At 37.8% G+C, this 16,510-nt stretch overlaps 1 protein-coding gene across 7 annotated transcripts in view; it reads right to left on the bottom strand.

Annotated features, from left to right (window-relative positions):
• The window catches only part of PCCA (propionyl-CoA carboxylase subunit alpha), a 363,730-nt gene that overhangs the window by 330,342 nt on the left and 16,878 nt on the right, over positions 1-16,510 (bottom strand). The window lies entirely within an intron of this gene.

The following is a 16,510-nucleotide window of genomic DNA, read 5'->3' as shown; positions in this document are numbered from 1 at the left end:
TCAAGGCTATGGTTTTGCCAGTGGTCATGTATGGATGTGAGAGTTGGGCTGTGAAGAAGGCTGAGCACTGAAGAATTGATGCTTTTGAACTGTGGTGTTGGAGAAGACTCTTGAGAGTCCCTTGGACTGCAAGGAGATCCAACCAGTCCATTCTAAAGGAGATCAGCCCTGGGTGTTCTTTGGAAGGAATGATGCTAAAGCTTGAAACTCCAGTACTTTGGCTACCTCAATATGAAGAGTTGACTCATTGGAAAAGACCCTGATGCTGGGAGGGATTGGGGGCAGGAGGAAAAGGGGATGACAGAGGATGAGATGGCTGGATGCCATCACTGACTCGATGGACTTGAGTTTGAGTCAACTCCGGGAGATGGTGATGGACAGGGAAGCCTGGCATGCTGCGATTCATGGGGTCGCAAAGAGCCGGACATGACTGAGCGACTGAACTGAACTGAACTGAACTAGGTTGGTCATAACTTTTCTTCCAAGGAGCAGCATCTTTTAATTTCATGGTTGCAGTTAACACCTACAGTTGATTTTGGAGCCCAAAAAAATAAAGTCTGTCACTGTTTCCACTGTTTCCCCATCTATTTGCCACGAAGTGATGGGACTAGATACTAGATGCTCTTAGATTTCTGAACGTTGAGTTGTAAGCCAACTTCTTCACCCTCCTCTTTCACTTTCATCAAGAGGCTCTTTAGTTCTTCTTCACTTTCTGCCATAAGGGTGGTGTCATCTGCATATCTGAGGTTATTAATATTTCTCCCAGCAATCTTGATTCCAGCTTATGCTTCATCCAGTCCAGCATTTCTCATGATGTACTGTGCATAGAAGTTAAATAAGCAAGGTGACAATATACACCCTTGACGTACTGCTTTCCCTATTTGAAACCAGTCTGTTGTTCCATGTCCAGTTCTAACTGTTGCTTCTTGACCTGCATACAGATTTCTCAGGAGGCAGGCCAGGTGGTCTGGTATTCCCATCTCTCAGAATTTTCCAGTTTGTTGTGATCCAGATCCACACAGTCAAAGGATTTGGCATAATCAATAAAGCAGAAGTAGAAATTTTCTGGAATTCTCTTGCTTTTGCATGATCCAATGCATGTTGACAATTTGATCTCTGGTTCCTCCACCTTAAAAACCAGCTTGAACATCTCGAAGTTCACGGTTCATGTACTGCTGAAGCCTGTCTTGAGGAATACTGAGCATTACTTTACTAGCGTGTGAGATGAGTACAATTGTGCGGTAGTTTGAACATTCTTTGGCATTGCCTTTCTTTGGGATTGGAATGAAAACTGACCTTTTCAAGTCCTGTGGCCACTGCTGAGTATTCCAAATTTGCTGACATATTGAGTGCAGCACTTTTACAGAATCATCTTTCAGGATTTGAAATACCTCAACTGGAATTTCATCACCTCCACTAGCTTTGTTCGTGTGATGCTTCCTAAGGCCCACTTGACTTCGTATTCTAGGATGTCTGACTCTAGGTGAGTGATCACACCATAGTGGTTCTCTGGGTCATGAAGATCTTTTTTGTATAGTTCTTTTGTGTATTCTTGCCACCTCTTCTTAATTATCTTCTGCTTCTGTTAGGTCCACACCATTTCTGTCCTTTATTGTGCCCATCTTTGTGTGAAATGTTCCCTTGGTATCTCTAATTTTCTTGAAGAGATCTCTAGTCTTTCCCATTCTACTGTTTCCCTCTATTTCTTTGCACTTATCACTTTTTTCCCACATATACAGATGTGAGAGTTGTACCACAGAGAAGGCTGAGCGCTGAAGAATTGATGCTTTTGAACTGTGGAGCTGGAGAAGACTTGAGAATCCCTTGCACAGCAAAGAGATCAAACCAGTCAATCCAAAAGGAAATCAATCCTGAATACTCTCTGAAAGCACTGATGTTGAAGCTCCAATACTTCAGCCACCTGATACAAAAAGCTGACTCATTAGAAAAGACCCTGATACCGGCAAAGACTGAAAACAGGAGGAGAAGGGGATGACATAGGGTGAGATGGCTGGATGGCATCACTGACTCAATGGACATGAGTGTGAGCAAGCTCTGGGAGATGGTGAAGGACAGGGAAGCTTAGAATGCTACAGTCCATGGGGGCACAAAGAATCGGACACAACTGAGCAACTGAACAACAACAGAATGTACGACACCAAGAATGAACTCTAATATAAACTACAGACTTTGGGAAATTATACATCAATGTAAGCTCATCATTTGCAATATATGCTCTGTTCTGATGCTAGATGTTGATAATGGGGAGGCCATGTATGTGTGGAGGCAGGAGTGTAGAGGAAGACTCTATACTTCCTCTCAATTTTGCTGTGAACCTAAAACTGCAGTTTAAAAAAGTATTTAGAAAACATAAAGTATATGTGAAAGCATTTATCAAGAGGAAAAATTAAACCCTTCACATATAGGTTTGTGTGGATTTGCACTATTTTCCCCTACGCAGAGCATTCCTGCTGAGTTTCACCAACATAGCCTAGGGATCTGTAACACTTCACTGGAATAGCTCACCGAAGTTATTCTACTATATTTAATTATAAACTCCTTTTCACTAAAATATCTAGTATCAATTGGGGGCACATTATAGACCTGGAAAGTAAACTAATATATGATTAATTTGCAGGAAGACCTGGAAGACACTTTAAAATGTTTATAAAATAAGACATTTAAAAATACTATCTGTATTAGTTTTACCTGAACTGTCTCCCTCATAGAAAGACAAGGTTCCTGCCTTTTGTCCCAAGCCTACAAGCCTCCACTGAGAGACCACATCCCACTCCCAGTACCTTGACAATGCTCTGTATCAACACACTGAATGGATGCATGACCAAAGATGGCAATAACAGGATTTACCTGAATTGGAGCCTCTCTTCCTTAGGCTAGGCTTCAACTCAAATAAATTGATACATCAGACATAAATCTGTTGTCACTCAGACAGCCTTATATCTTCCTGAAGATGCCTCCTGGACTCCTCCCTTCACTATTCCAAAATGGCAGCTGCCATTATGACAATCAAGCAAGAGGAGCAGCAAACAGCAAAAGAAGCTGTCCCAAGAAGGGTCAAGCCACTGGCTACTACTGCTTGAGATCAAGAGCTGGCAAGTAAATGAAACGCCTACACAGGCTGGTCGTGCTGATTTACATATTAAGAACCAATCTACTTAGCTGGCTCAGGACCTTTGCACATGCTGCCCCATCTGCCTAGCTGACTGCCTAGTTAAGAGCTGACTCTCATCCATCAGGTCTCATCTTACCTTTAAAGAATTTCCCTGATCACCACTATTCTCTCTCAGCAACTGGTCTGTTTCCTTCATAACACTTACCACAATTTGTAATTATTTGTTTGCATGTTTTCTTATTTTATATCTATCTCTACCACTAGACTCAAGTGCCATGAGAGCAAAAATCAGTTTTCTCATAGTCACTATTCTCATTTTAGTGATCAGCATAGCATCTGGCCCACAACAGGCCTGCAACAGCCCCTAGCATAGCATCTAACCCTAAGAAACCTGACTTTCTTTGGAGGAGAAAAGGGACTTCTCCATATACTTAGCATGGGAAGCAACATGCTACAATGGAAATAGTACAAGTTGGAGACATAAAATTAGAACTTCAGCTCCACTGCTTGGCCTAGCTAAACCATCTCTGATGACCTAGTTTGTATCCAGAAGCCCCAGTTTTCTCAACTTGAAATGATGACAGTAACACTTCCCTTATATAAACACCGACTCTCTAGGAAACTGCAGATATTCAATAAGTGACATTTATTAATAGTTCTTAGAATGATCATATCTTTCCATCTACTAAGAAGTCTTAAATTAATGAGACTATAACAGAAATGAGTTAAGTCGAAGTCTTATAAACGTGGCAATATCAAAAATATTGTATTTATAAAGGTAAGCTATATTTTCAAATCTTTTTCTGTATGTTTTTGCAGTAAGACTACAGAACTTCTAAACCTATGTAAATAGATGTTTAAAGAAAACTAAATCTACGATCAGGTATTTTTTTTTCATACCATCAGGTACTAACCTACAACGAAACACATAATATTCTTTTTCAGCCCATGCTGTTTAAAGTCACCAGGAACTTTCAGATATACAAAAACAAAAGGTAAGCTCAGTATTTCACTGTGCTTTGTTTTTAAACTAAACTTTTAGTATCAGTAAAAGGATAAAGGTCTTACTAACAAAAATTAAGGACTTAGGGACGCTTTTTAATTTTGGAAAGGAAAATTGTCACAAGTCACTTTCCAAAGAATTGTAATGCTTTTATTAAGGTTAAACAGCAATTATACAAACATATGAATACAATAATTCCTACATAAAGATACTGATATCAATCCTTTTTTTTTTTGCCCCTGTCCAAATATAATTTTTGCCTTGCTGCTCAATAGTCACAGTCCTTCCTTACTGGAATGATCGGTTTACCCTTAACTCCATAGGGCTTAAACTATCAGTCTTTTAAGAAGCTTTGACAGGTTTTGACTATATAACCTGCTGAGCTCCCAGCACCCAAGGGAGGGTCCTGGTTGCAAATTTTACTTCTGATATAGCTGACCACTAATACTGGCTCCATAGATAATGGATTTCAATAACTACCACCCACAGGTTAACACTTTGAGTAGTACCCATAATACTGCTTTAATTAAGTTAATACATGAAGGTCACAGTTTGGTAGAAAGTTTTATTAAATTTGGCAGTGCTTACAATAAAAAAAAAAGAAAGAAAGAACCGTGTATAGAACTCTATAAATTTGCCTGTTGATATAATCCAGTCTGCTCATGGATTTATACTGCATTTCAATTTATTTTCTAAAAGGAATTCAATTTATTAGTTCCATTTCCCCAAAATATGTACATTTCTAGCATTTCTAACCCGTCGTTTCACAACAGATGGCTCTAACCATGCTGGGCACAGAATGGGTCTACCTGCCACAAACAGGCCACCCACTAGGGCAAAGGCGATTCCTACCACCACCATGCCCAGCCCCTGATTTTGCAGCATTCTGATGGTGGAAAAGAATGATGCTTTGATTTGTCTTGTGTCTAATGATTAGCTTCATGTGTTACATATTAATGTCTTTTTGAAATAATGAAATTATTTTTTCATCCTGAAAAATAAAGGTATATAAAAGTTGTTTTGGAATTTAAACCCTTCATGCAGTAGAAACTAAGACAAAGAGTATTTACAACACGTGAAAAGGCAAAACAAACAAAAGTTTAAATGAATCTGAAATTAAAGGTTCACTTTAAAGTGTTAAAAATAAAATGAGATATGTATTTTAACACACAAATCACACAGTCAGTGGGGTTGATACATTTTTCTATTTTTGTAGTATTAGGTAATTTGAGGTTATTTTACAGAGAAGCAAAAAATGGTGGTTGAATTTATACATATTGAATTCAGCCATAATTGTATTTTTTAAATACATAACCTGACAGGCACTATGGTAGATAATAATGAATCAGCATGGGAGCCATTTAATATACTTCTTGATTAACTCATTGCCTGTCCACTTCGCACACAGACACGCTTACATGTCATAATCGTCATAATTCCCATCATCCCCACTGCTAACACTCAAGCTCCTTGATTAGTGCCTAACTCCCAAACGAGCCATTGCTAATGCTAAACAATTCTCTTCAGCCTCCTGCTACTATTCTGCAGGATCTCCAATTAAATATAATGTCCCTGATGAGCCATATTAATGTGAACAAATTCCTACCAGGAATCCTAACCTATTCCATTTTCCCAAAAAAATATGTAGAGAAAGTAATTTAGTCAAGACAAAGATAATCAAAACAGTTTAAACTGATATAGTACAATGTCTCTGCAAAATATGTTTTTTCAAAGACAATAAAAGAAAAAGGATGGGAAAAGTAATGTCTAAGCATCTTAAACGATTCCTTCTGAATAATCTGTTCTTCACTGACAAGTCTAGTGTTTTAAATATGCATACGTAGATACACTGTATTCTTAATCCAAAAAGGTTACTGAAAGCTAAGTTTTAAGAAAAGTGAGCATTACCAAGTTTTAGAGTATGCCATTCAAAAACCCTTTAATTACCTAATTACCAGAACTCCAAGGTCCATAATCATATTAATGAAACCAATTCCTTCCTCCCCATATCAGAGGCTTTGCCTGGAACTCTACGTTGCCGATAAGAAAACTTCATCCTGAACAATGACAACTATAAGCATTTTTTGCAAGAATGAATTAAGAATCCTACAGATTTTCTATTGCAATCTAAAAGACTGGGAAGGTTTCTGACCTAAGTAAGACCAACTGGGAAACATGGACTATGATGGCCATTATCTTAAAATATTCTGTACTACTAAAACAACAGAAGAAAATATTAGATACATCATCTCAACTACACACATACATATGATAAAAGGTTATCTAATTTCTCAGTTACCATCCCCAAAAAGGTCTACAAATCTGACTCTGGTCACTGATTCCTATCTGAAGATTAATAATGACACTAATTGCAAATAAGTCCATTAAAAGATTTTGTAAAGAAAAAACAAAATTTTTTTTATTAAGAACTTTAACTCTCTTCCAAAGAAAGAAAGGTTGCAAAATATCCTGAAAAGTAAATGAAGTAAACAGAAAAGGTAAATGCTTGAGGTTTTGACACTTAAATTGCTTTCAACTCTTTATGTTTACATAGGACAAAAGATATTCAAACAAAAATACTAACAGGTCTAAGTTTATTAAAAGATATATATATATGAAAAGATATAAAACATTCTAACCAACCCATAACATTTTTAAACGGTTTTCTCTAACGTCTTTTACACCTTAGCCTGTACTGATATATTCCATCTCCATTTACCTGATCATTACCCTCCAGTTTGTTCAGCTGGAACCAACATACACTAATTACATAGACATCACAAAGTCCTATTTGTCCTCAGTACCTCCCCAGACAGCAGGGAAATAATACCAAGGGTAGGCATGCTAAGTGATGATTCCCCCCCCACCTTACTGTCAATCATCCCAGAGCGCTCCCAGGGGCACCCCACTCAATCTCATTACCGAATCCTAAGGGTAGGACTACAATACTCACCAGGAAGCACAGTTCAAACAGCAGGCTGCCTGGCCAACACGTGAGTCATAATGACTCCTTCCCTGATTTTAGGTTTTGGTGTTAATGCAATAAATATCAGGTATTTCTCATTTAAATCCAAGGTTACAATACACAAACAAAGCAACAAAACATTGGTAAGTTCAATTTAGGAATCTAGATAGGAAATACAGTCAAAGGCTGAAGTTCAGAGTCATTTAATCCCATTTAAAAACAAAACCTCACAGCCCTAACTTCATGTTTAAAACAAATATAACAATATTTTGCTGTTTCTTAGGGGAAGGTTTACTAGTCTTTTCACCTGAAAACATACATACATACATAATTATCATAAAAGTAAATTAAGTTATCTAACATGAATTTTGAGAAGTACAAACACAACAATCTCTAAATTCTCATAATTATTTGTTCCCACTATTCACCAAACTAATGAAGCAAGATCTGACTTCCCACTTAAAAAGTCTTGGTCACCGAAACTGTCAGATAGTTCTCATTACTTATTATTTCTTAACTTCTCTGGGGCTACCCCAAATCATAGCACATTAGGCATAAAACCCTACAATCCACTTCTGCCTTTTACGTCAATATTATATTAATAAGGTCCTCAAACAAATAAAATCTCCCACATCAGCCCTCTACCTAAAATCGAATGAATTTATTCCATAAATCTGTGTCTTCTGGCTCCAAAATTTTATGTAATGGTCCTAATAATTTCCACTTTATAAAGTATTACAACTTCTTTTTTGCTGCACCACATGGCATACAGGATCTTAGTTCCCTGACCGAGGACTGAACTCACGCTCCCTTCAGAGGAAGTTCGGAGTCTTAACTCTTGGACTGCCAGGGAGTCCCCAATATTTTTTAATATCTGTTAGTGCAGACATAACTGAAGCCACTTAGCAGCAGCAGCAGTCTTTATCTTGGAGAAGGAAGTGGCAACCCACTCCAATATTCTTGCCTGGAGAATCCTGTGGACAGAGGAGCCTGGTGGGCTGCTGTCCATGGGGTCACACAGAGTCGGACACGACTGAAGCAACTTAGCAGCAGCAGCAGCAGCAGTACAGTTACTTCTTCGATTTTCCTCAAAATTTCCTAGGCTATTCTTGCATATTTTTTGTCAATTCCCCTTCGCCATTACATTATTACATTTATTAGGATTTAATACAAAAACACAGATCTAGAAATAAGTAGTATTTACAATATTGTTTCCCCATAAAAAAAGAAGTCCTCATATAAGTCACACAAATTCACTTTAAATTCATATCGTAAAGTGTTTTATCTTCGGCACTATTTCCATGAGGTTAAATTTTTTTAAGTTGTATTTCTACCTTGTTAATATTTAGGAAATCTATAGATATTTGTATTTATTTTTTTAACTATCATAGAGGCTTTCCTCATTGTTTCTAAAGAGTTATTCAGTTGCCACTGTACTGGAAACTCAGTACTATCTTATTATTTCTGCCTTTCCTGTCCACCATTTTATAACTCTCGCCTAACTGCATTGCCAAGTACTTCTTGGATGCTACTAAATATCAGTGGTGATAGTAAATGTATGGGTCTTCATCTGGACTTTTATGAAAATGCTTCCTGTAAGGTATGACTTAATTTTTATTTTGGGATGGAAGTAGTTATCTGATCCTGTCTTACTAAGGATTTTACAAGAGGAAGACAGTGCATTTCTTTTAAATGACATTTAGGCTTCTATTGATGCTTTTGAACTGTGGTGTTGGAGAAGAGTCTTGAGAGTCCCTTGGACTGCAAGGAGCTCCAACCAGTCCATCCTAAAGGAGATCAGTCCTGGGTGTTCATTGGAGGGACTGATGTTGAAGCTGAAACTCCAATACTTTGGCCACCTGATGCGGAGAGCTGACTCATTTGAAAAGACCCTGATGCTGGGAAAGATTGAGGGCAGGAGGAGAAGGGGACAATAGAGGATGAGATGGCTGGATGGCATCACTGACTCAATGGACATGGATTTGGGTGGACTCCGGGAGTTGGTGATGGACAGGGAGGCCTGGCGTGCTGTGGTTCAGGGGGTCGCCAAGAGTCGGACATGACTGAGCGACTGAACTGAACTGAAGGCTTCTATCAAGGTGATCATACAGTTTTCCTCCATTAACCTATTAGTATATTCAATTAATAGTGTCTAGTATTGAAACCATATTGAAATGTCACGAATACACTCTGCATGACTGCAGCATTTTATTTAAATAAATTTTATTCTAGTTCCTATTACTTAGGATTTTTCTAACAATATATATAATAAGTCATTTTTTATTTTCTGCTTACTATCTTTGTCCAGATTTTGATTTCCAAGTAACTAGGCTGGTTTCAGAAAAAAGAAATGGAAATCTATTTTTCTTTCTCTAAGTCTAGAACAATATAAATAGTGTCAAAATTTCTTGCTTCCTGAAAATTGCACAGATTCCTTGTGACAGTCTCTAGGACTAGACACTCAGAGTTCTTTAGTCATTTTCTACCTTACTTTTCTACCTTAGCGTTTTCAAGCACAGGGCTGTGGGCCTATCTATATGTAATCACTTGTCCAATTTTATAAACTGAGCAAAACAAAATACTCAGTAATTTTAAAGGCTTTCCAAAGTATGTTAAACCCCACTTTCAATACTGTATTAAACCACCAGGCAATTAGCCAGGATAGATGACTTAAATATCCTTATGAACCAACCAGTCCTAAAAGACACTATAGAACACTCCACCCAGCAACAGCAGAATATAATCTTAAATTCACGTGGAACGTTCTCCAGAATAGTTCATATGCTAGTCCATAAAACAAACATTAAAAACTTTTAAAGGATAGAAAAAGAAAAAATACATTCTCTGACAAAAGCTGAAGGAAATTAGAAACCAGTGACAGAAAGAAATTTGGGAAACTCATAAATATGTGAATTAAACAAAATTCCTAAATAATAAGTGAGTCAAAGAAAAAATCACCAGGGGAACCAGAAAATACAAGGCAACCAGGAGTAATGAAAATACAAAATGTCAAAACACGGGATGCAACTTAAACACTAAGAGAAAGATGTATGGTGAAACCCCTATATTAAAAAGACCTCAAAACAACCTAGTCTTCTATCTTAAGAAACTTTTTTAAAAGAGCAAACTAAATCCAGAGCAGGCAGAATGAAGGAAACAAAAACTATGAATGAATCAATGAAACCAAAAGTTGGGTCTTTGAAAGATCAATGAAACGGAAAATCTTCAGTTAAATTGACCAAGAAAAAAATGAAAAAACTCAAATAACTAAAATTTCAAAGGGCTTCCCTGGTGGCTCAGATGGTAAAGAATCCACCTGCAATTCAGGAGACCTGGGTTCAATCCCTGGGTTGGGAAGATCCCCTGGAGGCGGGTATGGCAAACCCAGTCCAATATTCTTGCCTGGAGAATCCCCATGGACAGAGGAGCCTGGCGGGCTACAATCCATGGGGTTGCAAAGAAACAACACAGGAAGGGAAGAGACATTACCACTGGCCTTACAGAAATAAAAACAATAAAGAAATACTATGAACAATTATTTAACAATAAACTAGGTAACTTAGGATGAAATGTCTTCCCTAGAAGGAAATAAACTATAGAACTAACTCAAGAAGAAACAGGAAATCAAGAGATGGAATTAGTAAATAAGAAACTACTCACAGGGACTTCCCTGGTAGTCTAGTGGCTAAGACACTATCCTCCCAATACAGGGGGCCCAGATTTGATCCCTGGTCACGGTACTAAATCTCACACGCCACAACTAAGAGTTTGCAAGCCACAACCAAGGATCCCCCAAGCTACAACAAAGACTGACGATCCCTCGAGCTGCAACTAAGACTGCCGCAGGCCAGTAAATAAACTTTTCTTAATGTTAAAAAAAAAAACTACCCAGAGAGAAAACCTCGGATCTAGATGGTTTCACTGGTGAGTTCCACCAAACATTAAAAGAAAAATTAATGACAACTCACAAACTTCCAGAACAACAGAAGATGAGGAAACACGTCCCATAGTATAACATGAAGACAGAATAACTCATACCAAAACAAAGACATCAAATGAAAAGTATAGACTAGTATCTCTTACAAATATGGATGAAAAATCCTCTACAAAATACCAGCAAACTGACTGCAACAAAATACGCAAAGGACTATATACATTATGGCCAAGTGTGATTTATCCCAGGAAGGTAAGGCTAAACATCCAAAAATCAATTAATTAATATAATATACCACATCAATGGAATAAAGGATAAAAACCACATTATCATCTTGGTAGACACAGTGAACACATTTGACCAAATCAAACACCCAGTCATGATAAAAACTCAACAAACTAGCAGGGCACTTCCTCAACCTAATAGTGGGAATTGATGAAAATCCCAGAGCCTAAATCAAACTTAGTTATGGAATACTGAATGTTTTGTTCCTCCTTTTAGGGGGAAAATAGAGTACCTGCTCTCACCACTACTTTTCAATAATTCTGAAAGTTAAAGCTAGGGAAATTAGGCAAGACTATAAAATAAAAAGCATCCAGTCAGAAAAGAAAGAAGTAAATCTCTCTCTCTTTATACATGACATGATCTTCTAGAGAGAACCTAAGAAATCTATTTTTTTAACTATTAGAAATAATAAGGAAGTTCAGCAAAGTTGCAGGACCCAAATCACTATATGAAAATTAATTGTATTCCTATATACCTGCAATTAAAATAAAAACTGAAATTAAGAAACTGCAATTCTAGGGAATTCCTTGACAGTCCAGTGGTTACAATTCTGCACTCCCAATACAGGGGGCATTGGTTCAATCTAGGGAACTAAGATCCTGCAAGGCATGCAGTGCAACCAATAAAAACAGAGAGAAAAGAAGAAGAAATTGCAGTTCTAATAGACCAGAAGTAATACTAAAATACTTAGGAATAAATATAGCAAAGTAAGTGAAACTCACTCTCTGAAAACTATAAAACTGTTGAGATTAAAGCAATGTAAGTAAGTGGAACAACATCAGATGGAATGTCCATGCTCACATATAGGACTCTAAAATGTTAAGGTAAAGATACTTCCTCAAATTGATCCACAGATACCACACAATGCCTATCGAAATACCAGCAGGACACAGTGTCCCACTAGGACCATTTTCCACTCATAAACCATTCTCCACAAATCTTTTCAAAGTAATAAGGGCCTGGAGAATGACACAGAGAAGACAATTCACAACTTGCTAAGAGGCTTAACCCCTATTTCGCTCTCTCTGGTCCTGACCATTTCCCACTGGAGGAGTTTTCACTGCTGTTGACTCTGGCTTCATCCCTGGAGGCGGTTGCACTAACCTCACCAGTACTTACAAACTGTTCTCCTGGGCGATGCCTGCCTCTGAGACTGCTCTGGGTCAGCCTTCTCAAAGAAAGCAAGAGACTGTCTTCAACAGAGGAACAGGATAGCATACTATTTTAAGATAATCCAATAATAAGCAGACTAGATAGAAAAACCACAAACCCACCCCAGAAGCATCTAAAAATTCTAGATTAAATATAACAAATTTCCTCTAAATGAACAGTCTGGTTTACAAGAAACCATAAGCAATCCCTAGGGATCAAAAACAAAGAAGCAGCTAAACGTCAGACAGTATCCACTAGAACCAACACCACTAATCTTGGAGAATGCAAGCGGGGATCTGGGTAAACTAGAGAACTTGAGTTTTAACTCTCCGAGATCGGAACCATGTGTGAGCTGAAGATTTGAAGGAAAACTCCTACATAAGGCCTTGCTGCTCAAAGATCACATCTTCAGTGAAGGGGGCATCAAGAGGTGAGGGGATGAATAAATAATCTACTAAGTAGGGTGTAGACAAATACTATCAGCTGTGCTTCAAGGTTAAGGAAAAAGTCTCCTCAGGAAATTAGAAATCATGAGCCTGTGTAACAGAAGGAGAGGTGTGGGAGAGAATGTGTGTATGTGTGTGTGGGTGTGGGTGTGTGTGTGCATGTGTATAGTTCATCTTGCTTTGCCCATCCTAATAATTCAGCAGCCTTCATGCCAAGAAACGAATATAAAAATTAGTCAGTGACACCCTGGAGTGATCGGCAGAAGCCAATAGAACCAACACACAACAGGATTACATCTGCAACCCAAACCACGCAGAATTCAACGTTAAAGACACCAAAAATGGCATCACAAGACAAAATCTACATGCATGAGGAAATAATCCATTGAGAGAGAAGAGTCAGAAATAGAAACAGGTATGCAGGAACTTGAAATAATATTACAGAAACTTTAAAACTAAGTTAGGCTATAACTAAGACATGGAATGACTCAGATACACAAGAAAAAAAACACAAAACAAAAATCAGGCAGGGAATTCCCTGGTGGTCCAGTGGTTAGAACATGAAGCATGTAAGATTCTTTCACTCCAAGTAATATTCAAAACGCTGACCTCTTGAAAATAAATACTAAAACATATATATCTGAATAGCATGCCTTGTTCATAATATCAACATTGTAAAGCTGGCTAGATATGGTTAGATATGATGCTAACCTTTGGGATCAAGTGTTAAAAAAGCAAAATATGCTGTTAGAGGAATTCATGTCTTTGTCTTTCTTGGGACTGGAGCAGAAACCAAGCAGCAGATGTGGCCCTATTGCCGAGGCTTAAATCAAGCTCTGAGCATTCTAACCATCATGATTATTATCCTGTTTTTACTTATAGTATCTTTCTAGAAACCGACTTACAGAAAGTCATATTAAGAGGAAGTTTTGACTTGAGCAGGCATTGCTTGCTTCCCTTTGGGAAGCCTGGCAAATCTTATTCTAAACTATGCATCATAATCTTTGGTTAAAAAAAAAGTGGCTAAAAGTTTTTAAAATATAAAAACTACCACCTCTACTTCAGGAAGGATAAATGTCGAAGATTTAAAACTCACACCAACTCTTTTGAAAGCAGTTTTGCCAAAGTTTAGAAAATGTCCACAAAGCTAGGAACAAAGTACTCAAAGAACATGAGTGAACAAAGTACTCATGTTCTTTGAGGTAACAGCTTACAGAAGCAGACTATGGAGGATCACCAATATTGAAACATAAATAAATAGAGAAGAGTGAAAATATAAGTAACTTTGGACTATCCATGTCAACAGTCACCTCCAGGAGAACACAGCATAGAGAATGAACTATTCTATGATATGAAAAAGAAAATTATAAGTGAAAGGTTGCTGTTAGGCTTGAAATAAAAACAGTGACTGTCCACAATTCAGACACTTTTCTCTCTCAATTTAAGTATGAATGAAAACATGGCCTGAGCTAGATACACTGAAAATAAAAACATGATGACAAGAGTGTCCCAATTAAAATTAAATTAAATTTTTTTTTAAATGAGAAGAGTGAATTTTAAATCTACTACAAGCTTGATGATAACACAAGCTTTTTCTGGAGGAGTTTACTATTGGTAAATGCCTTTGTTTATCAATCAAGAATGACATTAAAGCAATAGTTTTCTCACTATTTCATGAATATTTTGTAAAGATATAAACTAATGAAACTATCAGTTAAAACAAATTATTAGTAAAGAAGCCAGAAATGAATAGTCAAAAAAAAAAAATCAAACGATATGTATGCAAAACAAGTTTTAATTGCTTAATTTAATTATTTTAATCAAAAGATAGTATTTTAAATGTAGGGGCCAAAAAAGGAAGACAAGACAAAATGAAAGCTAGTGGAGGTGATGGAATTCCACTTGAGCTATATCAAATCCTGCAAGATGCTGTGAAAGTGCTGCACTCAATATGCTAGCAAATTTGGAAAACTCAGTCAGTCTTCATTCCAATCCCTAAGAAAGGCAACGCCAAAGAATGCTCAAACTACTGCACAATTGCACTCATCTCACACACTAGTAAAGTAATGCTCAAAATTCTCCAAGCCAGGCTTCAGCAATACGTGAACCGTGAACTTCCTGATGTTCAAGCTGGTTTTAGAAAAGGCAGAGGAACCAGAGATCAAATTGCCAACATCCACTGGATCATCGAAAAAGCAAGAGAGTTCCAGAAAAACATCTATTTCTGCTTTATTGACTATGCCAAAGCCTTTGACTGTGTGGAAAATTCTGAAAGAGATGGGCATACCAGACCACCTGACCTGCCTCTTGAGAAACCTGTATGCAGGTCAGGAAGCAACAGTTAGAAGTGGACATGGAACAACAGACTGGTTCCAAATAGGAAAAGGAATACATCAAGGCTGTATATTGTCACCTTGCTTGTTTAACTTATATGCAGAGTACATCATGAGAAATGCTGGGCTGGAGGAAGCACAAGCTGGAAATCAAGATTGCTGGGAGAAATATCAATAACCTCAGATATGCAGATGACACTACCCTTATGGCAGAAAGTGAAGAAGAAATAAGAGCCTCTTGATGAAAGTGAAAGAGGAGAGTGAAAAAGTTGGCTTAAGGTTCAACATTTAGAAAACTAGGATCGTGGCATCTGGTCCCATCACTTCATGGCAAATAGATGGGGAAACAGTGGAAACAGTGGCTGACCTTATTTCTGGGGGCTCCAAAATCACTGCAGCCATGAAATTAAGACGCTTACTCCTTGAAAGGAAAGTTATGACCAACCTAGACAGCATATTCAAAAGCAGAGACATTCCTTTGCCAACAAAGGTCCGTCTAGTCAAGGCTATGGTTTTTCCAGTGGTCATGTATGGACGTGAGAGTTGGACTATAAAGAAAGCTGAGCACCGAAGAATTGATGCTTTTGAACTGTGGTGTTGAAAAAGACTCTTCAGAGTCCCTTGGACTGCAAGGAGATCCAACCAGTCCATCCTGAAGGAGATCAGTCCTGGGTGTTCATTGGAAGGACTGATGCTGAAGATGAAACTCCAAGACTTTGGCCACCTGATGCGAAGAGTTGACTCATTGGAAAAGACCATGATGCTGGCAAAGATTAAGGGCAGGAGAAGAAGGGGATGACAGAGGATGAGATGGTTGGATGGCATCATCAACTCAATGGACATAGGTTTGGGTAGACTCTGGCAGTTGGTGATGGACAGGAAGGCCTGGCGTGCTGCGGTTCATGGGGTCGCAAAGAGTCAGACACGACTGAGCAACTGAACTAAACTTCTGAATAAAATTTTAAAGTCACAAAGACTGAAAAGTCTTTGCATTAAATTACTATATGATAAAAGCTGACATTACCAATAGGTCCTATTATCAAAAGTAGTATGAAAGAGTTAACTTATCAAAGTACAACTACTTACATTTCATTCCATACAGTTCCAATAATTTATATACTTTCCCCACGGGATTTTTTTCTCCTCATTCATAGTTTACTACTGCTACAAATGCCTGCTGTGATAAAATATCTCCAATAAAATTAGTTATCATTCACCACTTTATGCTATACCCTCTTTTGCTCACGTCCAATCAGCAT

The sequence above is a fragment of the Bubalus kerabau genome, chromosome 12 (assembly GCF_029407905.1).
Source record: "Bubalus kerabau isolate K-KA32 ecotype Philippines breed swamp buffalo chromosome 12, PCC_UOA_SB_1v2, whole genome shotgun sequence".
NCBI classification, from domain to species: Eukaryota; Metazoa; Chordata; class Mammalia; order Artiodactyla; family Bovidae; genus Bubalus; species Bubalus kerabau.
The sequence above is the reverse complement of the archived record's forward strand: the minus strand, read 5'-3'. Positions and strand labels throughout refer to the sequence as shown.